Here is a 27,438-nt window from a genome sequence, read left to right on the forward strand (position 1 = left end):
ACAATCTTAGGAGGAGGGCCAACATGATTCAAATGAGTGGAGGGAACCGGTCCTCCATAAGTAGGAGGAGGTTTAACATGGGCAAAGATATCTCTACCATTTCTACCACTAGATCAAGGAACTTTATCACAAGAAGCTTACCCCTTATCGGAGTTAGCATCCGCCACCTTGTTAGTGGGAGCGGCCACTTCCAAAGGTGCGGTGGATAATTTAAAATCATCAAGAAATTCTTTGAACATGCCTTTGACCTTGGCCGTCATGGAGGTTTTCAATGTGTCCAAAGCCACATTGAATTCCTCACGTGAGACCGGGGATCCCCCATCGGCCGTAGACGAAGAAGGATTCAAACCAGTGTGCTCCTCCTCGCCGTCTATGGTGTCAACCTTACTCTTAGGACGGTAAAGCCCTTAATAAAGAGACGAGGCTCTGGTACCAATTGAAATGATCAATATAGTTGACTAGGGGGGTGAATAGGCAACTAACAATTTTTAACTTTTCTTTACCAAATTAAACTTTGCATCAAAGTAGGTTGTCTAGATATGTAACTAGGTGAGCAACCTATATGACGCAATAACAATAAGCACACAAGCAAGCAAAGGATATAACACAATATAGCTTGCACAAGTAAAGGTGAGAGATAACCAAAAGCGGAACCGATGGAGACGAGGATGTGTTACTGAAGTTCCTTCCCTTTGAGGGGAAGTACGTCTCCATTGGAGTGGTGTGGAGGAACAATGCTCCCCAAGAAGCCACTAGGGCCACCGTATTCTCCTCGCGCCCTCACACAATGCGAGATGCCGTGATTCCACTATTGGTGCCCTTGAAGGCAGCAATCGGACCTTTATAAACAAGGTTGGGGCTCTCTCCACAACTTAATTGGTGGCTCCCAACGAAACCCCGTAGCTTCACCACAATGGAATGTGGCTCCGAAGTGACCTCTTCCGACTAGGGTGCCCAAGCACTGTTGGGGAACGTAGTAATTTCAAAAAAATTCCTACGCACACGCAAGATCATGGTGATGCATAGCAACGAGAGGGGAGAGTGTTGTACACGTACCCTCGTAGACCAAAAGTGGAAGCGTTATCACAACATGGTTGATGTAGTCGTACGTCTTCACGATCCGACCGATCAAGTACCGAACGTACGGCACCTCCGAGTTCAGCACACGTTCATCTCGATGACGTCCCACTAACTCTGATCCAGCAGAGCTTTGCGGGAGAGTTTCGTCAGCACGACGGCGTGATGACGGTGTTGATGGTGCTACCGACGCAGGGCTTCACCTAAGCACCGCTATGATATTACCGAGGTGAATATGGTGGAGGGGGGCACTGCACACGGCTAAGAGATCAAAGATCAATTGTTGTCTCTAGATGTGCCCCCCTGCCCCCGTATATAAAGGAGCAAGGGGGGAGGCGGTCGGGCAAGGATGAGGGCGCGCCAAGGGGGGAGTCCTACTCTCACCGTGAGTAGGACTCCTCCTTTCCTTGTGGGAGTAGGAGAGGGGAAGGAAGGGAGAGAGAGGAGAGGAAGGAAAGGGGGGGCGCCGTCCCCCTCCTTGTCCAATTCGGACTAGAGGGGGAGGGGGCGCGGCCTACCTTGGCCGCCCCTCCTCTTCTCCACTAGGGCCCATGAGGCCCAATAAACCCCCCGGGGGGTTCCGGTAAACCCCCGGTACTCCGGTATATGTCTGAAACCTCCCGAAAACACTTCCGGTGTCCGAACATAGTCATCCAATATATCGATCTTTATGTCTCGACCATTTTGAGACTCCTCATCATGTCCGTGATCATATCCGGGACTCGAAATACGTCAATTCAACAAGTACCTTCGGAGACACCTATAGAGCACCTTTATAATCACCTAGTTACGTTGTGACGTTTGGTAGCACACAAAGTGTTCCTCCGATAAGTGGGAGTTACATAATCACATAGTCATAGGAACATGTATAAGTCATGAAGAAAGCAATAGCAATATACTAAATGATCAAGTGCTAAGCTAACGGAATGGGTTAAGTCAATCACATCATTCTCCTAATGATGTGATCTCGTTTATCAAATGACAACTCATGTCTATGGTTAGGAAACCTTAACCATCTTTGATTAACGAGCTAGTCAAGTAGAGGCATACTAGTGACACTATATTGTCTATGTATTCACACATGTATTATGTTTCCGGTTAATACAATTCTAGCATGAATAATAAACATTTATCATGATATGAGGAAATAAATAATAATGTTATTATTGCCTCTAGGGCATATTTCCTTCAAGCACCTAAGAGTAACAAAATCCACACAAGAAAGTATGGGGGAATCAAGTTTCCTTTGGTGAGAGTGTAGATCTAGGTCTCCTCCTTCAATCCCTAGCAAATCAACAAGTTTGAGTGGCTAGAGAGAGAGATCGGGCAAGAAAGCTTCGAGGGAATTAATGGAGGAGAGATAGAGGCAAGAGATAGGTGGGAGGTGGGGGAAGCACCTCCTTAAATAGGGTCCCCTCAGATCCAACCGTTATGCACAGAAACCCATAGGAGCGGTACTTCCGATGGAGCCACCGGTAGTACCGGTATATCGGAATAAACTGGAACTACCGTTCTACCACCGCTCGACTACCGCTTCAAACAGAAGTTTTTCACCCTAGACCGGTAGTTGGAGCGGTGGTTGGGCCGGAGCTACCGCTGGACCAGCAATTCCTAGGCGGTGGAGTTCCAGGCGGTACTACCGCCCTGAACACCGGTAGTACCGGTTTGTCAAGACAAACCAAAACTTTCGTTCCATCACCGGTCTACCACCGTACCCAGCATAGAAGGGTGTCACCCCTGAGCGGTACTTGGAGTGGTGGTTTGACCAGAACTGCATGCTAGTGGTACAACCGCTCAGGAGAGTGGTACTACCGCCATGGGCAAAACTGCACAATCACAGAGGACTTTGGGAACCTCTCTCTCCTCGAACGGAGGGTATATGGTGGGTGCAAAGAATGTGTACGTGTAGTGATTCACCCAATACCTTCCGATGAGGATTCCCTCTAAAAAGTAAGGTTATCCTACGATCAAAGGAATAAAAACGTCGGAAACTCCGTCTTTGATCTTTGCCACATAGAGGGAAGGCCTAACCGTCTTGCGCCACACAATGTGTACCTGAGAAAACTGGGACACACGATTAGTCCATACGCGTGTTGTCATCATCACCAAAACCCTCAGGCAGGAAATGCCCTTACAGCTGTCACGTGGCCTCTTTGCCGTCTGTGGCAGACGGCAAAGGAGCCCTTTGCCCTTGGTGGCAGACAACAAAGAGGCTGCATTGCCTCTTTTTTCTGTTTTTCTTATACCCAAGCATTTTCACCTTTGCCATCTCTCGTTTGCGATTCAACGCCGGAAGGTGGTCCAGAATGGAGGTACGGAACAACGGCCGCTGGCTAGTGAGGTGGTGATGGACCAACACGGCAGCCAATATCTCCTCCTCGTCATCGGATGACGAATCGTCGGAGTCGCAAAGGAAATTGTGAAAAAAGAACTTGTCGGAGGAGTCCATTTTGTACCTTGGCAAATTGTCGAACAACTTGCGGGCGTCGACGAGGGAGACGGCCGACGAAGGGAGTCACGGCGCGCACGGACCAGGTAGCTGCCCTGCCGGCGTCCGACGAGCGGGCCGGTGAGGATCTGGCCGGGGCGGCGAGGCGGCTTCTTGGTCGCGGTCCCGACTGTGTCTGGGGGGAGCGGTGGTGGGAAGGAGTCGGTTCCCCGGCGGCAAGACGGCGGTGGCGGGTGACGTGGGAGGTGGCGGCGTTGCTGAGCGGATGTTGCGGCGCCGGCAGCTGGCAGAGTCACCGGAAAAATGGGTGGCGGCGACGACGAAGGAGGCGGGCGAGGGTTGCTGTTGGATGGGGGGAGGCCAATGTGCCATCGACCAGCGGGCCTGGGGGGAGGGGAAGGCGAGCGTGCGCATGTCCATCTCGTGTCCACGCCGACGCAAATCCGGCTCAAAAATGGGCCAGGAATGGGTTGCCCGCGGACGAAAATCAGACGCGCGTCCATTTGGGTCGGCGCGTTGGGCCGACTTTTGTGTCCGTGCCGACCCAAATGGACGCCAGCGGACGAAATGAGTCATCCCGTTGGAGTTGCTCTTACTGATTTATCAGTCCTTCTAAATAGATGTAGGTGGTATACTCCGCGTTGTGGACTATCATGTAGGCCTGCTATGGACAATGTTTGTGAGTATATTCATCAGTTGCGTTGTGGACTATCATGTAGGCCTGCTGTGGACAATCACATAATGTTTGCGCGTATATTTAGTCGCGTTGTGGACTATCATGTAGGCATGCTGTGGACAATGGAGGGGTTGTTGCATGCTAAGAGATTATCACAACTCCTGGAGCATACCATGCCCTTCTTTTAGACAAATCCCTTTTCTTTCTTCATCCCCATTTCATCGGAGTGGGCTATCATGGTTCCAGGGGCTTTGAGCCCATTTAAGAACATCTGCAGTTTTTTTTTACGAGAAGAATATCAGCAGTTTGACTGACGGTGCTTAATTCAAACTTGTGAACATTGCTGATGTGTACGCACGTGTTGGTTCTGAAGTGTGGATTCATGCTTGCTTCGCTACGTGCCATTGTGAATTACTAATACTGTCAACACATCGTTTCTACCAGTGGTGCATCTGTTAGTACATCAAGCCTGTCAGCGTGTTGAAAATTGGTCGAAAGTGAGTTCATATCCTAACCTACTCACTTCGCTGATCAATTAAAAAATTGGTCGAAAGTCAGTTCATAATATCCTAACCTACTCACTTAGATGATCAATTAAAGTAGTCTACGTTTTCAGTTCGATTAACAACTCTTTTTTCTTGAAAAGAAAAGAAAAGCCAGCAACAGGTGTGGGGATTGAGAAGTGATCAAAACGCAGAGCTATTCAAGAGGCAGAGAAATGGCCTAACACTTTCCGTAAGCTCGTTCCACATAATTAGCTGGAGGAACTTCACAGCCGTGGGTGCCGGCGAAATAGACCATTGACAGACGAAGGTAAATATAGGATCGTAAGGCAGCTTCAAATGGGATATACAAGTTTTCTACAATGCAGGTAAATGTTTCGCAATAGGGGAACTGCAGCGCCTACGGGCTACGGCTACAGCAGCTCACTTCTTGCCGCGGCCCTTGGACTTTTTCGATTTCTTCTTGCCCTTGTGCTTCTGCACCGCCTTTTTGGAAGTTGAGGCGGCTTCTCCCGTGTCAGCTTCATCGTCGTCTGACCATCTGTCGGCTTCGACGTGAGGCTGGACAGCAGCCGCTGCAGCATCGTTCCTCCTGTCATTCATTTGCTTTGTAAACATGCATAGCCTCGCAGCAGTCAGCAGGCGGAAGATCAGCGGCAGTTTGTTCTCACTTTGCAACAGCTTCTCCACAGCAAGACACGCATTTCTCTTCGCCCTGTGATGACAACCAATTTTCACGCGCAAGTGGTAAATTTTCACAAGACATGGGGATAACTTAGTCATGTCTCTTACACTGGACTTGAAGGTACATATCATGCAGAAAGATTTCACACTGCAATCTACTAGTACATGCCTATCAAATGCAATGTGGCATTTGTGCTGCCTTTAAGAAATTTACAGTTGGCCCTGAATAAACATTTGCTTACCTGTCAGAACCATTTTCGAACTCACTGCAGATACGCCTGATGTCTTCCAGCAATCCTTTATCAATCCCTGGTATAATGCCACTTTCCAGCCATGGAAGGGCACTTATAAGGAATTCAATAACAGCCCGTGGATCTCTCTGCAGAAATTACCTTTTTTAGAATAACTTGGCAGCTGGGATCAGTGGGACAAACTGGATGATGATAACAAAGCAAGCATTATAACATATGAAACTCACCAGGCCTTCCCTGCTGGCTCGAAGAACCGCAAGCTTCTCAAAGAGTACCTCAATAGAATCTATCTCACTCCTACACTCCATCTCATTATCTGGTACAGCCTTAGGAATGTTTCCAGAAATAACAATGCTAAACTTATCACCATCAATTTTCTGAGGTAACGGAGTTTCCTGCTTTACAGAACTTGGTTCTTCAGGACACAAAAGAGCCATTATCTTTGGAACATCATGCAAATCCTCTTTGCTAATCATATAAGCATTTAAGTTTCGACAGACTACTGGGCCTTTTGGTGAACCAACAACTACCGTATTATCTCCGATCGCGGCGAGTGCATCAGCAAGCACTCTTGCGAAGTTGCTCGGCGTGCGAGGCTTCATTTGCAAAGCATGTACAATCTTCTGAGAGAACTCCAAAGGTAAATCCTTAAACACTTCATTCCTCAGGATGTTATTTGTGACATCATAGCAATCACCCAGATTAAGGGTAAGGATCAGTGGATAAAGTGTAACAACTAGTCTAAGGAGGACTGGTTTGTATGAAGTACTAGAAGGACTTGAAGTCTTATGTACCCATTCCTGGAGCATATGCTTGGTCGTCAAGATAGTCATAATTGTCTGATATATGAAATGGCCTGATGATTTTGCCAAACGATCAAGATCTGATTCTGGGCTCGATTTAGATACCAGGCAGGTGTCAATGTAAACCTTGCTGGTACGGCACTCCAACATATTGACCAACAAAGATTTCGTGCAGCATATAAAATCATTCTGTATTAAGCATGATGAAGCCATAAAACCAAGGCACTCCATAAGACCCACATAGCATATTGGGGATATGTAGTCTAGTTCATCCTTCCACCTCACATTGAAGGTAAAATTAAGAGAACGCTGAAAGTTCAAGATCAAGGAGGATCTATCACCACCACTATCAAGAAATCCCTTGAAATATTGAAAAAATTCTGCCCACTCAGAATTATTGTCCAGGTACTGCAGCAATCTTGAGAGTAGCTCTTCGTCCAATTGTGCTGCATGAAGCAGGAGCATGGTTGTTCTCCCAAGATGCCCATGAGTCAGTTTTTTATTTTCCGGGCGAAGATTTGCACTAAGAGAATCAGCAATCAATCCATAAGCAGCTGGTGAGTCAAGTATACGCAAGAGGCTCCTTGTTGTCCCATCTCTCCACAGAAGAAAAACTAACTCAAAGAAGCGACGCTCGCAGAGAACAAAAAAGCTTCTTAACTTCATGGAACTTCTTGTCATACTGAACTGTGGTTCTTCCAAAAACTTTGCTATCTCATTTATGATAAGGATAGTTCTCACCAGTGTATAAGAAGACGATGGATTTGGAGAAATTTGAACAATGGACTCCAACTTCTTAAGTACACTGAAACCAACAGAAGACAGCTCATTCATCCAGAAACACTGAGCACATGAATAACACTGAGGGGCACCCAAGAAACATCTGTTGCCATCTTGCTGCAAAGAATTTCTGCCAGTAGTAGAAAGCCAACTTGCATTCACGTTAAGTACCACATATCTGTCAACTTCACCATCCTTTCTCAATCCAAAGTACTTAGCACAAAGATCTTCATACATAATTGCATAATCATTTAATCCTGGACCATCGGTGTGGCAGAGATGAGATAGTACTTTGATTATGATTGACTTCCAATGATTCCAAACATAAAACAGAGTTTGGGGTGACATCTGGTTAGAGGCGAGCATATCAGTACAACTATTTTCATCTTCAGATCCTGGCCCTAATTCTATATTGTATCCAGAGGCTCGAGACTGGAGATGAACATCAAGAATCGAACGGGAAGCAACAAGTTCAACTAACAAGTTTGCACATTTTCTGCCCTCAAGCAAAGTGCAATTTAAACTGGGAAGAGACTTATTCACATCTGACAGTGCATCAGCTTCCACGCAAACAAAGCAGTAGAAGCACTCAGAGACCTTTTCCGCCATCTCTTTGGCTCTTGAAAGCAATTGTTCCTTCTCTGCATATCTTTTGAGAGGCCACCCTCTGCTATTTGAGGACCACAAGGAATCCACAATGATATGGAGTAGGAGAAGCCGTGTCGCATCCTCAAACAAGCCTGCCTTCTTGAGCATGTCTACCTCCAGTAAGACATCTCCATTATGCTTTGCAATTCCTGCAGCTTCTAGGAAATTACCCATTTCCATCTCCAAACTCAACAGTTCATCAACAAGATTCCTAGAATTTAGGAATGCACGTACATGATCCATAGAGCTGAAAGCTTTAACAAAAGGCATCATATGCTTTATGTCACCACGCTCAAAATAATGTTGAGCACAATTATCCAGATACTTTGTTCTAATTGTAGAAACCTCCAAGGATTTTGAATTCTCAAGCGAATGTTCCTCTTCTAACTGTTGCAGAAACTGCAAGCCCAGATTGAATAAATTTTTCCCTTTCGAGCACATGGAGAAAAACTTTGTGTAACATTTAGCTTTCAAGAACACTTCAGCTGCCTCCAACCAGCATTCAGCCATAGCAAAACAATCACCAGCATCCTCAAGTTTAGAAGTACCACATTTTTGCATATAGACCATACCTATGGCAATGCAAGGAACACAATGTTTAGTCAGACAGAGCTATGTGAAGTGTGAGGTAAAACTATCCATATGAAAGCTCAAAATTAGCATAGCTGTAATTTATGTAGGGATATCATTTCGAAAAACTTCATGAAATTTGATGATATTTACTTGTATGAGAGCTCTTTAAGAACAACATAAAGCATTATGGAATGATGAAATCTCAAGGTATGGACAAAGCTTGGAAATTATGGAGAGTTGGCTGACCTGCTTTTTTGTAGTCACCCAATTTGATATGGCAACTAGCAGCTTTCTCATGCATGCCTATGGACTCATAAATCTCCGATGCTGTTTGCAATGAAGCCTTGCCCAACTCCAAATTTGTTGAGATCACACGGTTGGCAGTCGCTACAAGTCCAGCAGCTCTTGCCAACTTCTCTCTGTGTGCATCACCGGCCTTTTCGAAGCACATAGTAGCCATCTCGAATTGCCCCTCATTGAATAACTATAAAAAAGAGAGAACATGTGACATGGAACAAAAATGATACAACTGTAATAAGTAGATATGCGCCATGACCCGCCTAACAAAGAATTTGTGTGCATAGAACAACTGTGAGACAAAAGACCATGAATTTCACAAGATTAAGAGGACACACAAAATCACTCAATAGGCAACATAATGCATAGCATGGTAAATTAAAATTGTCTTTCCAGACTAAACAAGTAAAGATCACCAACCTTGGTGCCCCGTAGCCTCCAATCATCACTGCTGCTCCCCGTCTGCATTGCCTGAATGAGGGAAGAATCTAATAATCTAACTTCTACAAGACACAACTTCTTCCAGTAGTCAAACATTGGTCGACAGTAATCCTTTGTATTTTCACATATCCAGAGTCTTTGCCTAGTGCGTGTGATTGCAACATATAGTTGCTTCAGCTCTGAACAGAGAAGATAATGCTTGCTTCTGTCGAATCCCGGATGAGAGATCTCCTCAGAGTGTGATACAATATCTTTATCTTTCATGTAGCCATAGAGAACTCTCCATTTGTTTCTTAAAGGCGATGAACCAAAAAAGTTGTACAACAGCACATCCTACACAATATCTCTGAAGTAAGTATACATTTTGAAATAAATGTGTTCTACAATTAAAACACTTAGCCAAATGAACACAGATGAAACCGAATTTATAGGCCCATACCTGAAACTCAAGGCCCTTGCATTCAACAATAGTCAAAACAAGAGCTTGTTTACCAACAAGATCAATAATTTGTTTTTTCGCAGCAGCATCACGAACTAATATGACTTGCTCAGCACCAAACCCACGCAGGTTACCATGTTTAGTTTTGCTTTCTCCAAAAATAGTCATAATTGCATTTTCATCATTATCAGACTCCAGCAGCACAGGAGCTTCTCCATATACAAGTCCAGTCTCTGGATTGAGCTTGTAAACACTTGACGGGAAAAAGAAGTACAGAAGGCTCATGATACTTTGTGCCATACGGAGGATCCCAGAATGTGTGCGGAAATTTTGAGACAGTTGCAACATATCAGAGAGATGGGGTTTTTTCCCATGTTTAAGTCCTTGATTAGACGCTTCAGTTTCTGAGAGGAATGCAGTATAAAAAAGTGAACGGATATCTTCAAACCTGAAATCGATACCCCTTGCTATAGTCTGTGCAGTATCACCGGCAAAAAGGAATCCTTCCTTGATGTTCATACAGACATACTTCAGAAGTGCTATCTGTGTCATGGTGAGATCCTGTACCTCATCTATGTAAACAAAATCCACCATATCGCCGTGGTAGCCCTCAGATACAAGACTGCTGTGAAGACTATTGACGAAATCTGACAAATCAAACTCCTTGGCAGTGCATTTCATGCTCTCATATTCAAGGAATATATCATAAATTCTATCTCTCTTCTCATTGTTCAAAGATGAAAATCTTTTATCTGAAAGCATGACATAATCCTGTCTTCCCAGTTTGCCAATATAAGGCCTGCTTGCTTGATATGCACCCTTTATATGAGAAATTATTTCAGTGAAGACAGTGGAAGCAGCAAATTTCTTTGTTAGATCTGCATTAAAACGAGGCCAGTAGAAAGTAGCAAACTTTTCATAGGTAACTTCCTTCAATTCAATAAAAGTTTGCACCGCACGAGATCTTGAGTGGCCTCTTTCAAAGCTTGTCTTCATTTCACCATAAAACGCATCAAAAAATGATGTCCGGCATGTTCCATCAAGCATCATCAAAAACTTGCGATATGTTATAGTAAGAGGATAGTGCTCATGAGGTAGATCACAAAAACTGTCAGGAATTTCGGTAAACTCTTCCAGGTCATCCATGATGTCATGCATGTGAAGAATGCTAGACTGATCTGAGACATCACCGGTGCCAAATCTATAATGGATTGAAGTAAATTAGAATTAATACAAGCATTGGCACAAATCATAAAAGAAGCTAAGGGAATATCTTTCAAAGAAATCATTGCAACGTATAATAATTTCAAAAAAGAGCACCAAGCATGCCTTGGTTAGCTAGTCATGTGAATCTGAGTGGTTGAGGATGCACCCAGCCCAGCCACATTCAGGGCCTGCAAAGTGGTGCTCATGATTTGTCTCTCTTTTATAAAAAGCCACTAGGGTAGTCCCAATATGTGTAGTTTTTTTTATAGTTCCAAAAATCATATTTTAAAGAGAAAACATGGATAAAAGATTGACCCTTCAAAAGGGTATGATAAAGGGTCTAAAGAATATATATTTTTGACTGGAGGGTCTAAAGAATATGATGTTAGAAATGCTATAGAACAGAGTATGTGGAAAAAAACTGAGCCAACTCGTTGTGACGCCCCCTTTTATAACCGTACACTAACCATACACGCATCATGCACGATCACGAACGGTGACTCACGTCAATATCACAACACAACTCTATGACACTCGTACACACATTTCTGTCCACTTTAAATAATTTTATGAAAATCATTTTCAAAATAGTGTAAATACATGGGAAGGGGAGCCTTGGCGCAGTGGTAAAGCTACTGCCTTGTGACCATGAGGTCATGGGTTCAAGTCCTGGAAACAGCCTCTTACAGAAATGTAGGGAAAGGCTGCGTACTATAGACCCAAAGTGGTCGGACCCTTCCCTGGACCCTGCGCAAGCGGGAGCTACATGCACCAGGTTGCCCTTTTGTAAATACATGGAATACTTTTAAAAGGGATCCAATTCAACAGACTTACCTTTTAAGTCCGCGGATGTGATTTTTTATAGCTGAACATAACTTTGGGCTTACAGTGATAAATACTTGTTTCACGAAACTGTCTCCTCCATTCTTAAGTGGCATAATATTATTGTCATCTACCCCAGATAAATCAGCTGCATCGAAGTTTAGACCTTGGGATGCAATCAGTGACTGTTGCTCTTTTTGAATCAGCTTCATTGTCAATACAGTGGTTTTTCCGGTGCCTGACCTCCCAAGAATAAAACTAGTGAGAGGGAATTGGATTATAATCTGCTCTTCATCAGTCAGTTCAAAGGGGATGTCGATTTCAGACCCATCAGTAGCTGTCAGCAAATGCTTTGCCACACCAGATGATAAGGAGTAGAATTTCATCAGCAAGAAGCTTTCACTAACTTTTGAATTCTCCATGGCATATGATGTATCCACGAGATTATGCTCTTCATGAGCATCGACATTGCAATCCTTATTAAAGCGGATAATATCATGCTCAATATGCCAAACCATAGGAACTTCCAGCTTCCTGTTATACACAGCAAAAAAGGAGAGGAAAAATTAGAAGAATTTTCTACATGCAGTTCATTTGTAGGCATGACTGTTCACAAAATCTCTCTAAGTATCAGAGGTATAAAAAAATCCAAGGAACCGGAGGACAATAGAAGAAACACATACCCCTGTGTCTGCACCCTCCTGCAATGATCCAGGTAATTATCCGTGTACATGGAAAACAGATTTTCAAGACGCTGAACAGTTCTTGCAACATTTTGCTGTGACAGTAGGTCCCAAACTCTTATTATCTGAAAATATCTTCCTTCAGTTTTCTCCACATCAGTACTCCAAACAAGATACAGGCTCCAGACCTTGTATACTTTTGCAAGATGAGCAACACCTGGTATATCAAGGTTCTTAACAGTTGTCCTCCAACCATCTCCAAGTTTGATAAGCTTTTGGAGTACTTCCTTCCTGAGCTGGGTTGATTTTAGTTTGGTGAATGACTTTCTAAACTCGTCGCTAAGAACGACCTGTTGAATATATGGATACCAAAAACGGATCATGAGATATGTGTATGCAAGAAAAATGAAAGAACAGTGTGTTCTTCAAGAAAACTAGGAGGTTCACAAGATGAAACATACTGAAAACTAGAAAAGAACCACATAATTGGCATAGTAGCATGGTACAGAGTAGCACATGTCCTAAAAATCTTAATTACAAACATCTCACCATCCAATTACAGAGCAAACAGCCTAGCAGAGACGAGCGAACCGCCGAACCCCGGCCTATTCATGATTCCAAATAGTAAAAGACAAACCTATTCATGATCACAAACAAAATCACACTGTAAAGGAAGTGTATATTCAGTGTACCCGACCTCCCCGACAACAGCATGAGTCTCATAATACACACATTCATAAATGTGGTTTGCATTCCGGATAATTAAGTGCAGAGACATATTATAAAAATATGAAAGTATGTTCAAAGTCAAACTAACTGAAACCATGGTACTTACCTTCCATCTGGTATTGCTAAAAACCGCTGATTCAGCATTAAGAAGATCATCAAGTTCATCAAGCTCTTGCTTTACTTGGACAACTAACTTACAGATGGCTGCGTCGTTAGTGGCACTGAAAACACATTTACGTCTTTATGCATCAGCAACAAGGTCTGTCCATTCGGTCCCACTTTTAGACAGCGTATGAGCATTGCCAACAATCCAAAGACAGTGCCTGCATGAATAAAGCATCCATCAGATAATTTATATCATCAGTCTGACATACTTTGAACATCAATAAGAACAAGGGACCGGAAAAAAAATGATACGCACCTTGCTCTAGTGAGAGCAACATTTGTTCTTCGGTTATCAGCAAGAAATCCGACAACTCCTCTCTCATTGGATCTAACTGTCGATAGTATTATTATATCATCCTCTTCTCCTTGGAAACCATCAGTGGATTTCACCCGCACATGAAAGCCATCACATGTATCATATTTTGTGCCAAGTCGGCTTTTAATTGCATCAACTTGAGCTTTATATGGAGAGACCACACCAATGCTGAGCCCTTGGTCCATCCTTTTCCAAGCTGCATAAAAAACATAAATGGTATGCTTACTGATCTTTAGGGATCAATTTTTGGATAAGGCTACAGAAAGAATTCTCTTCAGCAAATTTAATTTGATTCTGTATCACCAAATCAATACTTTTCCCCTACGAATATGAAGATAATAAAAGTTGCTAAAGCGGGTCCATGCAGTGGCCAATAACTCTAATAGAGCATAATGTTTCATCTTTCACGTCATCTACTTACGGTTCTCCTTTTTCTAAATAAAAATGTAACATTGTTTATGAAACAGGGGCGGTATAATCGAAATTTGATAAAGCCAGATTGATGCAATTAGCCACTTACCATATCACGAGGTACACATAGAAAACTGGACTACCGAACATACACTATTGTAGCGAACACCTTTCTACCAATGATTGTTATGCAGTATGAAGACAGTGTAAGCTTCTAAAGATGGTATGACTGTTATGCAGTATGCAGTACAAGAACAGAGGACCGTATAAGCTTATATTAGCCAAATAACTTTATGAAAAATAACTAGAAAGGATATTAAGGTTAAATAAAGGACTAGAGTTCAGCTTAGACATACATGTAAAGATGGTTTGGATTAGGTGCAAAACAACAGCAACTTCAACCATGTTTCTGCAACTGTTTCCTGTGCCCTCTTTGTCTTCCCTTCCATCAGTGACATTTATAAACGTGTAGCTGTCAAAAGGGAGGCATGTGTAGTTCTTATTATAACTAGGAGACAGGACACTGGCACCATCTAAAATCTTCCTCTCATAAAATTTAGCATTTGGAAATAAGCTGATACAAGGATTCATGCGATACTGTATATTCAGCAAATGTTTATCAAATTTGAGCATAACCAATCTCCCAAATAGACTTGTCTCAAATCCAGCTTCTTTGCATACCTAGAGATAAAAAATGAAAGGTAAGAATTAAGATTATCAAAAACAGATCAATAACAATGAAACATGAAACAAAGGTAAGGCCGTTACATTTTTTTCAAGAAAAAAATAGTATTCCAGTATCAGAAGTTTATCTTGTTGATTAATGCGCCAATAACTAATAAATGAAACAAGACATTATAAAGAGGGTGAGGCAAAAGCTTACTTTGCTTTTAACCATAGCACTCAGCTGGCAGTCATCTCCTACCAGAACAACATGTTTTAACCAATGCAGACGTAGTGGGATCACCAATTCACACTCCCGCACTTGAGCAGCCTCATCAACAATTAATACATCAAGGGGTGCAATCTCCATGTGATGTAACCGATAAGAGCTAGAGGTTGTACAGAAAAGAAGTGTTGCATTACGTATGCAGTAGCTCTGGACCCAGTTTTTGTCTACTCCAGTGGGTAAATTAAGCGAGTGTAGCAGATCTTTAAGCAATTTAAGGCATGACGACCTTGCTTCTTCCAGTTCCTTCTCAATAGAAGATACAGGCTGTGCACAAACAGAGTTTTCAGTGGACAGACAACCAAGGCCCCTTTTCAAACCCTCATTGGTCAAGTCTACATCGCACAGAAGGGTGCCAAATTTTTCCAGCATATTAAGCAATGAAGATATATTTCTGGCACTATCACGAGAAAAGCACCTTCCAGGAAGGTGAACCCACAAATTCATTATGCATCTTTTCAGAGATATTGCTGCCACATCAAATTGTTTCTTTATGAAGTCCAGAAAGCACACTGGATCAATTTTGCCATCATCCTCAAGATGCATATCGTAGCGTGAAGCAGAGTCTTCGAAAAAGGATATCATTGAAGCTATTCTGTAGTTCCATCCGGACAACGATGAAAAGCATTCCACAAGTTCATCGACACGAAAGTCCAAGAAAACTTCCTTAAGATCCTCAGTGATGTCCATGTTAGACCTGCTCCCAAATAGCAAGATATCTCCAAGAGAATAAGGTAGACAAATGTTGTCAATGTGCTCATTCAAATCCTTCAAGGTTTGAAGGAAACGACTGCAAACTCCAACAACAGCAACATTTGTGGGAGCACAAGTAAGAGTTCTGCATTTCAAACATGCCAAAACCCACAGTAAAGCGCTAACCGTCTTGGTCTTGCCAGTACCTGGTGGACCCCATATAAGCTTCATGAGGTTCACATGCCCACATTGTACAGCTGAGATGACAGATTCAATAGCATCCACTTGTGATTGATTAAGCTTAACTGGCATTAGTTGCTCTGTGAAAGAAGCTAAACAGCCCCCATCCTGTTTAACACAGATACGGCAAACATCCTCACCCTGCAACAGAGCCAACAAAGAGGAGTTCAAAAAGTTAGGCTCCATACCAATTTATAATGGTGATGAAAATATAGCAAGTAAAACTAAAACATGCGTAGTATTCATGTCATATTACCAGATTTGTGGGTGATAAGAGCGACTTGATTACTGTGAAATTGCCATTCATGTGCGTATCAAAGGTAAGTGCTTTCCAAATCCGTATGTTTGTCATGATATTATTGAGAAATATTGCATGTTTGAGTTTGTTCAAGTTGTCCTGTTCCGAACCAATATTCTTTGCAACTTTAACTCTGAAGCCCTTCTGGTATTCATCATCCATAGAAATCCCAGTGATCATTGCCAAGCAATATGTCATACCATAGCGGTTTAAGTCGTCTGCAGCTTCAGGTTTTATGCTAGACAAAATAAATATGTCACCATTCCTCGCAGAATAAGCCCCGGTGGAAAAACCAGCATCATTGTCCCAAAAGTCCACATCCATAAAATATGATCCTGGTTTTCCTGCTACCTCCATGGACAGTATTTTCGACGAGGGTGCTTCACTGATGAGTTCAAGGCATGACCACAGATCTGACCTTGTTTCTTCAATCAGAAGCACACGATAAGACGTGAGATAGTGATCAAGTGACTTGAAGTTGCAGGGAATAGTCTCAACCTAAACACAAAAGAAGTCACAGATGAAATATGGTTATAGGTACTCTAGGAGAAGATTCTCCGACAGTTCCATGAGCACAAAAATAGCATGTAAGTAATGCTAACAAAATAGCTATCTGCTCAATTTCATTTACTGCAAGAACAAGCAAGGTTGAATAGAGGCTTAAGCTGCTCATATCAACCATAGACATAATTTTTAAACAATTCACAGTTTCTGCCACCAGATTGTACATCATCACCACATGTATCTCTCTCATTAGGATACATATATGACTTACACACCTACTCGTTAGAATACGACATGTATCAGCACATATCGGACCAACAGCAACATGTAATTTCCTGAAATACCATGTGTCAACAAGCTCGCAACAATTATGTTGCCATCTGTCCAAAAATGGCACTCAGCACATGCCAATTGCACATTCATGACACGTGGACTGTGGACAGAAAACCCCTTTAAACCCTAGCGCATGGACCACACACAGACAGAGCACCATCATTTGAAGCATCCAACTGACCTGACATCGGTTGCACATAAAAGGCAGCGAACAACAACACACTAAAAGCATGACAAGAAACTTAGCGCGCATATGCATGCATGCACTTCGCCGGTCAGGGGTCCCATTCGTAAGCATAGATTCGTAAAAAAGGGATCCAGGTTGCAAAAAAGACTAGAAGTTGCAGGGAATAGTCTCAACCTGAACACAAAAGAGGTGATAGGTGAAATATGATTTATTTTTTTTGAAAAAGGTGTGTATTATATTAATTCAACATAGGTTCAATACAATGATCGTCGACCAGTCGCAACACGCAGGTCGGAACTGTGTCGATCAACACACCCTTACCCACACCACTCCTACCGTAACTAGCGAGAGCATGGGCAACCCTATTGCCATTTCTAGAAATCTTAGCAATAGTAAAATCGGGAAGTTGGCCCAGCAATCTCAGGATTTCCCTAACCACGTTCCCAATGGGGGATCTATTGAAATACTTAGAAGAGAGTTGTCTAACAACATTTGCGCAGTCGCTCTCAATAACTACTGGCCGGTCTATGAGCATCATGGTTTCTCGGATTCCTTGAAGACAAGCTTCCGCTTCGGCTGCCTCAGCACTAGCACAACTACGAATTGTGCTCCAAGCAGAGCCACGCACCGATCCATTCATATCACGGAGAACCGCCCCCCAAGCTCCGAAGTTTGTGTCCTGAATAAAGCTAGCGTCGGCATTCAATTTAAGCCATCCTGACTTAGGTTTCACCCAATGATCATCCTCTTGTCGCTGCTTAGTCTACGGAGTTGGAATGTCTGGCATAACTTTTCCTTTTCCTTTATGGTCAGGAACATTATACGTAGCAAAAGATTCACGAACAGTTCCTTAAGCACATAATGGCATGTAATTAATGCTAACAGAAGAGCTATCTGGTCAAGTTCATCTGCTGCAAGAACAATCAAGGATTAATGCAGGGCTTGAGCTACTCATGTCACAAGGAGGCCACCATACTCAACCGCACACATAATTTTGCCATAGCAAAACAATTTGTAATTTCTGCCAACAAATTGTACAACATTGCGACATGCATCTCTCATTATGATGGAACATATGATGCACATAACTCACACGCCAATCATCTGCCAACAGGCATTTAAAACTTAACCCACATCTTCTTATCTACTGCCTCGATCCATATTAATTGTCACTGATTTAGTACAATATATGTTAGCGAGAATATCTCCTAGCATATCCGGTATATGATCTGATGTAATCAGTAGTTGTCATGTATAGGAGATCCTAGGATCACTTGTATCAATCAGAGATTCATCTGATTTTTGTGCACGTGTGGTACAAGCCTATGTACGTGATGTACAAGGCTGCTTCTATATAAATAGACAACATGCCGGCTGGTGTTAATCACGGCAAATCATATCTTCATATTTCTAACTATATATGGATCGGAGGGAGTGCGAGATGGTGCTACATCCAACTAGTACAGCAATTCACAACCGGTGCTACATGCATGACGCCACCGTTCTCGGCAGCAGTGGGCACCTCCGTCAGTAACAGGCATAGAATCATGCCTAACGTTCTCCACAAGAAAGAATCATGTATGCATGACACATCTAGTTGGCCCTACTCATGCATCTCCTACCACCAACCAAGCATGCAGCAACTATGTTGCCATCAGGATTGACCAGCAACGGCAGCAGCACATGCCAATCGCACTAGTTCCATACACGTGGACAGAGACCCCTCTCTAAATCCTAGAACTTGGCGCTTGCACGGACAGAGCACACGCAGACAGACAGAGCAGAGCACCATCATCTGGAGCATCCAGCATCTCAACTGAGTCACTGACCCAACTTGGATCGCACACAAAAGACAGCGCACTAAACGCAATTTATATATAGTCAAAAAATAATCGCCGGATTTAGCAGGAGCAGAAGCCTAGCGCACATGCGACGTACGCGCAGATTCGAAAAAAAATAAAAATTGTTCGAGCTTGCAAAACCGCACGCGCAGCCGCAGAGGTCATCGTCGGGACGGAAGGATGGATGGATGGATGGCGCGGGTGGGTGTACCTTGTCCCTGTAGAGGTCGTCGTCGCTGATCTCGTGGGCCGACCAGGAGAGCACCACGCCCTCCAACTCCATCTCCCCCATGTCGCCGCCCTAGCCGGTGAGTCACGCGCGAGAGAGAGCACCCGAGCGAGCAGGCGGCATTCGCAAGGAGGAGGAGGAGAAGGGGGTTGGTTTGCGGTGGAACTCTGGATGAGGAGCAGTTGCTTCCAGGGACTCGAGGCGGGGCCGGTGGTGGAGTAAAAGCAGAGGCGATCAATGGGAGCAGGGGACGGGACGGGACGGGGCCGGTTGCGTTGGGTAGTGGAGAAAAGCAATGCAGGAGTTGATCAGACGATGGGCGCAGAAATCTTTTGCTTGTGGAGAGGGAGAGGGGGAGGGAGAATGCCTTTGGGGTGTTGGGATTCGGGCCCCTTTTCACGGGTGGGTAATAACAAAAGTAAAAGAGGAGGGAGGGAGCGGTGAACAGTTGCCCAGGGATTGCCAAGCAAATAAATAAATATTCTATTATTTTGTTATTATGCACTCCCTTCATTTTTTAACACAATTCAGACGCAAGCGCTCATATACACGCGCATACACTCATCATTATGAACGCACATACACACTCTATCCCTATGAGCACCTTTAAAAAATTGAACCGGCATATCATCTTGAAATTTACGAGTCACCGACACCTCGTCGTCGACGAAAACGTCTCCTCCCACTGAATGCGCATCACCAGAAATCCTGAAATAAATTCAGGAATAAATGCGAGCATCAGGACTTAAACCCTGATGGGCTGGGATATCATAATCCCTTTAACCATCAATCATAGATAGATTGGTTCGCATTTCCATTCTATATACGAGTATCTAGTAACAGAAGAAGTCTGTTTAGAAGATGGAAACAAATATTGGTTCATCGGAAAGTAACGGGATATTCTTCTCCTGTGAAAACGGAGGTGCCTATCTCCGAGGAGCATGATGGAGTCAAAACAACCGAAAGTCGCTCGCCATTCCACCCGAGCCTCGCCTCGCGCCTGTGCGTGCGTGCGCGCGCGCGCGCGGCTGCACGTTATCCGGCAGGCAATACGGTGAGAGGGCGCGTGACGGCGTGAGTTACTGCGGCTAATGGAGCAGCGGTTTCGCTACTAGCCTCGTGCCCTGGTTCATTCTGGACGTGTCGTATTTTTTAGTTTTTTTTAAGCTAGGACGTGTCGTAGTACTGCGTATTAAACATCACATTCCTGTAAGAGAAGGAAAAAAGGGAGTAAAAGGAAAACAGAGTGTAGTGGGTTGAACTAAAAGGTTTTCACCCCATGGCATTCGTCACGATGTCGGGCGAATGTAGTGGGTTTCCTGACAGTGCTTGAACTCGCTTTTTTTCTTTTCTTTCTTCCTGAACATGTTTCTGGAACTGCTGTATTTCTGTTCCTTGCAATGGAAAGGGGTCAAAGCCCGGTTCAAAAAAAAAGGAAAATAGAAAAAGGGAAGAAGGGGGGTCGGTCGGCTTGAAGCGGAAAGCGGGGACACCTAGGGCGGCAAACCCAAAAGCGATGGAAGAGGACCGGTGGCCCTCTGTGTGTGTGATGGCCAAACGCTCAGGCCTCGGATTCAAAATCACATAGTTAGGGCATATCTAATGTGAAATTACAAAGGAGCACACGGCGACGGCCTTCACCGGAATCTCTCCCACTCACCTGCATTGGGTTCCCAACGACTGTATTGTTGGGGAACGTTGCAGAAAATAAAAAATTTCCGCTTCACCAAGATCAATCTATGGAGTTCATCTAGCAACGAGAGAGAGGAGTGCATCTACATACCCTTGTAGATTGCGAGCGGAAGCGTTCAAGAGAACGGGGTTGAGGGAGTCGTACTCGTCGTGATCCAAATCACCGATGATCCTAGTGCTGAACGGACAGCACCTCCGCGTTCAACACACATACGGTTGGGGAAGATGTCTCCTCCTTCTTGATCCAGCAAGGGGGGAGGAGAGGTTGATGGAGATCCAGCAGCACGACGGCGTGGTGGTGGAGGCAGCGGCGATCTCGGCAGGGCTTCGCCAAGCTCAGCGAGAGGGAGAGGTGGTACGGGGGGAGAGGGAGGCGCCAGGGACTAGGGTGCGGCTGCCCTCCCTCCCCCTCTTTATATAGGGGGCCTAGGGGGTGCGCCGGCCCTGGAGATCCCATCTCCAAGGGGGCGGCGGCCTAGGGGGGGACTTGCCCCCCAAGTCAAGTGGGGCGCCCCCCACCCCTAGGGTTTCCAACCCTAGACGCAGGGGAGGCCCAAGGGGGGGCGCACCAGCCCACCAGGGGCTGGTTCCCTTCCCCTTTCAGCCCACGTGGCCCTCCAGGATAGGTGGCCCCACCCGGTGGACCCCCGGGACCCTTCCGGTGGTCCCGGTACAATATCGGTGACCCCCGAAACTTTCCCGGTGGCCAAAACTGGACTTCCTATATAGAATTCTTTACCTTCGGACCATTCCGGATCTCCTCGTGACGTCCGGGATCTCATCCGGGACTCCGAACAACTTTCGGGTTTCCGCATACTAATATCTCTATAATCCTAGCTTCACCGAACCTTAAGTGTGTAGACCCTATGGGTTCGGGAATCATGCAAACATGGCCGAGACAGCTCTCCGGTCAATAACCAACAACGGGATCTGGATACCCATGTTGGCTCCCACATGTTCCTCGATGATCTCATCGGATGAACCACGATGTCGAGGATTCAAGTAATCCCGTATACAATTCCCTTTGTCAATCGGTACGTTACTTGCCCGAGATTCGATCGTCGGTATCCCAATACCTCGTTCAATCTCATTACCGGCAAGTCACTTTACTCGTACCGTAATGCATGATCCCGTGACCAAACACTTGGTCACATTGAGCTCATTATGATGATGCATTACCGACTGGGCCCAGAGATACCTCTCTGTCATACGGAGTGACAAATCCCAGTCTTGATCCGTGTCAACCCAACAGATACTTTCGGGGATACCTGTAGTATACCTTTTTGGTCACCCAGTTACGTTGTGACGTTTGGTACACCCAAAGCACTCCTACGGTATCCGGGAGTTACACGATCTCATGGTCTAAGGAAATAACACTTGACATTGAAAAAGCTCTAGCAAACGAACTACACGATCTTGTGCTATGCTTAGGATTGGGTCTTGTCCATCACATCATTCTCCTAATGATGTGATCCCGTTATCAACGACAGAGAATGATGTGATCCCATTATCAACGACATCCAATGTCCATAGTCAGGAAACCATGACTATCTGTTGATCAACAAGCTAGTCAACTAGAGGCTTACTAGGGACATGTTGTGGTCTATTTATTCACACATGTATTACGATTTCCGGATAACACAATTATAGCATGAATAATAGACAATTATCATGAACAAGGAAATATAATAATAATCATTTTATTATTGCCTATAGGGCATATTTCCAACATGTATTAGTCAGGATGTATTTCGTAATCCATCCATTGTGTATATCCCACTAAATATTTCCATATAAATCTCAACAGTTGTGCTGGCCTGATAGCGGCAGAGAAGCAGACACCATCGCCTCCAATGGCCACTCCACAACCACCCATCTTAAATGCAACATGTTGTTCCTGTTTCTAAAAGTGAGAAAATTATATTAATTCAACCTAAACTTGGTCTTAAAGTAAACGGTGGGTTTCATGATTGTTATGATTTTCAATGATCAAAAATGATATTTTTAAGGTGGTATTAATTCCTCGAAGTTTCAAGTTACAAATTTCATGGTACAATTATTTATTTCTAGGAAAACCAACATTTTATCATACTTGGTTAAAAAACATAGTGAATTATAATGGTATTTCATGTTGTTTTTCATCTCAAGTGAAAAATCGAGAACTTCGTGATAATAATGCCAGGAATCTTTATTATATTAATCTCCGAATTATCCTCTCCTAAAAAAACTGAGAATCTGGTGATACTAACTTTGAAAACTGACGACATAAAAAGTACTAATTAATCACCACAGTTGTTCTGGACATATTTATGGTTTGTATTAGTTACTTTATATTATCAACCATCCAACCCTAATCATGTAACTGAATTATTATATGTACTCTTAATGAGATGTTTACTAAGTCTTTGTAGTTGCATCTTTTATTTTACATTTACTATAATTTTACCTTTCCACTGTAAGTTGTATAGCAAGTTTACATTCGAATATTGGTTTCTGAGCTCGAGCTCAGATGCTCCCAAAATCTAAACCACAGGCTGTCATGTGGATCTGCGCCCACTGCTGTATTTCCCGATTGTATATCTCCATATTTAGCCCTGCTCAGTAGCGCGATGAATGCGACCGCAGGTCACACTGTACAAACGGAACAGGCAGTTGAGTCACCGGTTCAGCCATATTTCTGAGCCGGCCTGAGCCGTTCACCATGCCGGACTCACAGACGGCTGCATGAGCCCGTCTTAAATACTACTCCCTCCGTTCCTAAATATTTGTCTTTTTAGTTATTTCAATGAACTATCACATATGGATGTATATAGACATATTTTAGAGTGTACATTCACTCATTTTGCTCCGTATGTAGTCATTTGTTGAAATCTCTAGAAAGACAAATATTTAGGAACGGAGGGAGTAGAGTACATCTCTGGAACTCACCCATTATTCTCTTTTCCGTGTCATCTGATCACAATCAGCCACTTCAGGTATGTTAAGCAGGTTGCAGCATACTGTATTTAAATTCAGAAAGATCAGTCATCTGTTCACATAATCTCTAACACGTACTACGTAGTTCAAATTACTCTAATTAGATCTCCATTAGGAATACATCCCATGCCCATACCTTTCCAGATGCACAATGCTAGTAGGGTTTTCTGATGCAAAATGACACTAGAACTTAGACATGCCCAAGTACACGCATAGCCAAAAGATATTGCTGGGCTGCATGCAAACAGGAATTGCTAATGTCTTTCTCGTCAGTCAATGATCTCCTCGTACAGGAACTCCGGGATATCTCCCTAGTTTCCCTTCATGATCACTATCTCGTATGCAATCCTCTTGCGCAGGTGCTCGATCTGACCCTGTGATGAAGCAAAAATGGGAGAAAACTATTAATTACTTTCATCAAACATGCCTATCAGTTTCAGCTAGTCAAGAAATAGGTTAGGCGGTTCCATACCTGGGTTATAGTTGATCTAAGGTATAGACCGGTGAACTCCAGGACGTAGTGAGCGACATATACACCACTGTCTTCCCTGCGAGGAAACAACATTGAACTTAGGAATTTTGCAGGCAATTTTCTTTTATCAACCTGAAATGCCTAGGTATGTTCTAGCTAGGGTACTCAGACACGCCTACTGCATGGCTTGTGCCGCGCCACCAAAGGGTACACAAACGACCATCCAGTGGTCCCAACCAAACAGGCTCCGAACATGTCACTGAATAGGTGCATAACTTCTGCTGAAACTTCCTTGCTAGAGGCCCATGTTTGATTTTCATCTCATCCGACAAATTTGTCAAGCACCATCACAATCTTCTTATCGGTATCCAGGATATATAAAGACCAGCAATCCATGAAATGCACCGGGAACATGAACTGAAAGTTGATTTTCAAGAACACAGAGAAAATCAGAAAATTAGGAGCATATGGATAACCGATGCTCGACTTGTTCCAGTTATTCTGTTTACCTTCTTTAGCCAATCCAACTCCATAGCCCATGACTTTAGAGTCCATCGTCATCTGTTGGCTCACTGCCGAGCCATAACCTGTAATTTGGCAACGTACACATTCAGTCTACGAGTTCTACCACTAAAACAATATTCAGTCTAATAGTTCTACTACAAGAATACTAACAGTACTATGAATGTGGTTCTGACTGTTAAACAAGGCACCACTAAGGATGAGATGCAATGGCCAAGCTTACTTTCTGGTGTATATGGACTTTTTTTCTAACGATTACAGAAGTAAACAAATTCCGACAAAATCCTGTGCAGTTGTGACGAACATACAGTGACAGACCAACAGCGGGAGGATTTGGGTTCACACCTTTTTGTCCTCCCAGGTGCCTCTGGATTGACTCTGTCAGTAGACTGAGCCGACCTCGTCGGTGATGCATCCGCGAGACGGCGGACTCGAACTCCTGCCATATCATTCCCATCGCCGCCGAGCTGTTGAGCGCAACCAGATCTAGTATTTGAGGTCCGCGGGAACGGCAAGGCCGGCTCCGCTGTTTGGCAACAAGACCGGGGGAACCGGATCTGGGTGCTCGAGGTTGTCCGCGAACTCCTCTCGTAATGGGAACCTGCAAGAAGATATCAATGGCCGCCACCAGGGCCCGTTCGTTAGGTCTCTTCTTCAAGGAAAAACAGCCTGAAGAGCAAATGCTCAAAAAACTAATTGCAGATCTGAGACCACTTACCTGTCAATGGCATCAAGCAGGAACTCAACCCCACCGTCTTCCATTTCCCCGTGCTCCGCCGTTGCAGAACGAGCGCCGCCGCAAGGACCTACTCAGAACGGAGACAGAGGTGGGGGGAGAGGGACAAACGGCTCAGCAGTCCACTTCCGTCTCCGCACACCTATCTGATCCCTGGCTCGGTTGGACTAGTCCACGGAACCAGAGTTCCCGTGCGCGAGCGCCATCCCACCCATATGCTTTGGGCCCACGAAATAGCCACTGTTTCGTACCGTATTTCATCGTACGTCCCTTTTTCCACGCTCGATGTCAGACGCTTCAGAACGAATTATTCGGATCCTGAGCCTGGAACTGACGCTGGCGATTTCGGGATCACCTGGGCTCGGGCACCAAATCGCCGTGTTCGTTTACATTCCTTTATTTTCAATTCCCCGTTGAAAACTTGCCCTACTTTATGAGTCGTTCTATCATTAAATACACTGCATCCAGTAAATTAAATGAGTATGGACATTGCTTTACTATTGACATATACGCAAACGTGTTTTATTGTCAAATTGGTGAGAATTTAACGAAAAGTTGCAACAATCCCTCAAACAAACATTGAGTGGCTTAGATTCTGATGGGCGTGGTCGTCGTGTGCTCCTTGTCTACCTCCATATCCAATCATGGACACCTAAAAGGGGCACAGTATTTGTCTATGGACATGTCCACAAACATGCATTCGGAAGGCGGCCATCCAACCGTGTACATTAAATGTCGGGACACATCTCATATCGAATTTGAACAAACCGAACGATTTTCATGCAAACCGGATGATTTTTATTTAAATTCATGGCATTTTTTATATATTTCATCGAGCAAAAGTGGACATGACATTTTTTTGACATGGCAAAAGTTATATAGTCTAAATCTTTGCCAGCATCCGTGTTTCAAATCCTTGTTCTTCCCCATGTCGAGCATCTTCGCTGGTCGTGAGCTTCGGAAAGTGAAGCTGTGGGTCACTGGTGAGGAAGAATAATACAAAGACATGGGGACACAAACATGCCCACAAAGGACACAAAAGCCTCCGTCTCCCATGCCATGCTCTTTCTAGTCGGAGTCCGCCGCCTGGACGTCGTCGTCTGTCGAGGTAAGGTCCACAATCTACGTGGATGGGCCGGCCTCATGGTCGTCGTGGCCCCGTGCGAGCCACGCGAACCTGCCCCACGTTCCCGGACGCGATCATCTGCCTCACCTCCGCCGCGGCCACGTTGCAGCCAGAGCGGGCACTGCTCGACGAAGTTCCGGTCCTCCGCGACCATGGTCGCCACGACCTCATCGCTTGCGTATTCGCCGTAGATTTGCCCCTACGCTAGCCGGTGATGTGCGATAAGGGTGAGGTTGTAGCCCTCATTGGAACAAATGTATCTCGTGGAAGTGATTGCCCCATGAAGTTTGCTCTTGTTTTTAAAATTTACCCTTACATCAAAACAAATATGATCTTCGTAACTGGTCCAAAAGTTCCAAGCCTCTTTTGTGGAATTAAAATTCATAGCAATTTGCAGCATGCAACCAGGAATCATATTTGTCATGTAAAAACTAGATATAAGTTAGTTTATTTGTGTCGTTACACTACAAGAATATGATGGGAATAGCATAGAATTCGGTCATGGAAATCCCTTGTTGTGTTGAGAACATGAATACTATCAGAGCATATGTCACATACATGAGACTGATCTTCTTCTTCTGTGTTGCTAGGAGAAGGAATGCAACATGGAGATCATCCACATTATCTCCTATCAAGTTATGAAAATCCCAAGTACTTCATGAGCAAAGAATTTATGTTACAAGTTCA

At 44.1% G+C, this 27,438-nt stretch overlaps 1 long non-coding RNA gene and 1 pseudogene across 2 annotated transcripts; both read right to left on the minus strand.

The window, feature by feature from the left end:
- Positions 1 to 4,920: 4,920 nt before the first annotated feature.
- LOC119365511 lies at positions 4,921 to 19,514 on the minus strand (annotated as a pseudogene).
- Positions 19,515 to 22,591: 3,077 nt separating this feature from the next.
- On the minus strand, positions 22,592 to 25,793 carry LOC119365512. 2 transcript variants are annotated; one of them, XR_005175583.1, is made up of 7 exons: positions 25,608 to 25,793; positions 25,235 to 25,490; positions 24,877 to 24,954; positions 24,368 to 24,784; positions 24,032 to 24,269; positions 23,848 to 23,918; positions 22,592 to 22,822 (listed from the first exon to the last, which is right to left on the minus strand). It is a non-coding gene; the product is annotated as an uncharacterized LOC119365512 (long non-coding RNA). The 2 variants fall into 2 exon arrangements; XR_005175582.1 differs by having other exon boundaries at positions 23,848 to 24,269.
- Positions 25,794 to 27,438: the final 1,645 nt, after the last annotated feature.

This window comes from Triticum dicoccoides, chromosome 2B, assembly GCF_002162155.2.
Source record: "Triticum dicoccoides isolate Atlit2015 ecotype Zavitan chromosome 2B, WEW_v2.0, whole genome shotgun sequence".
Classification (NCBI taxonomy): domain Eukaryota; kingdom Viridiplantae; phylum Streptophyta; class Magnoliopsida; order Poales; family Poaceae; genus Triticum; species Triticum dicoccoides.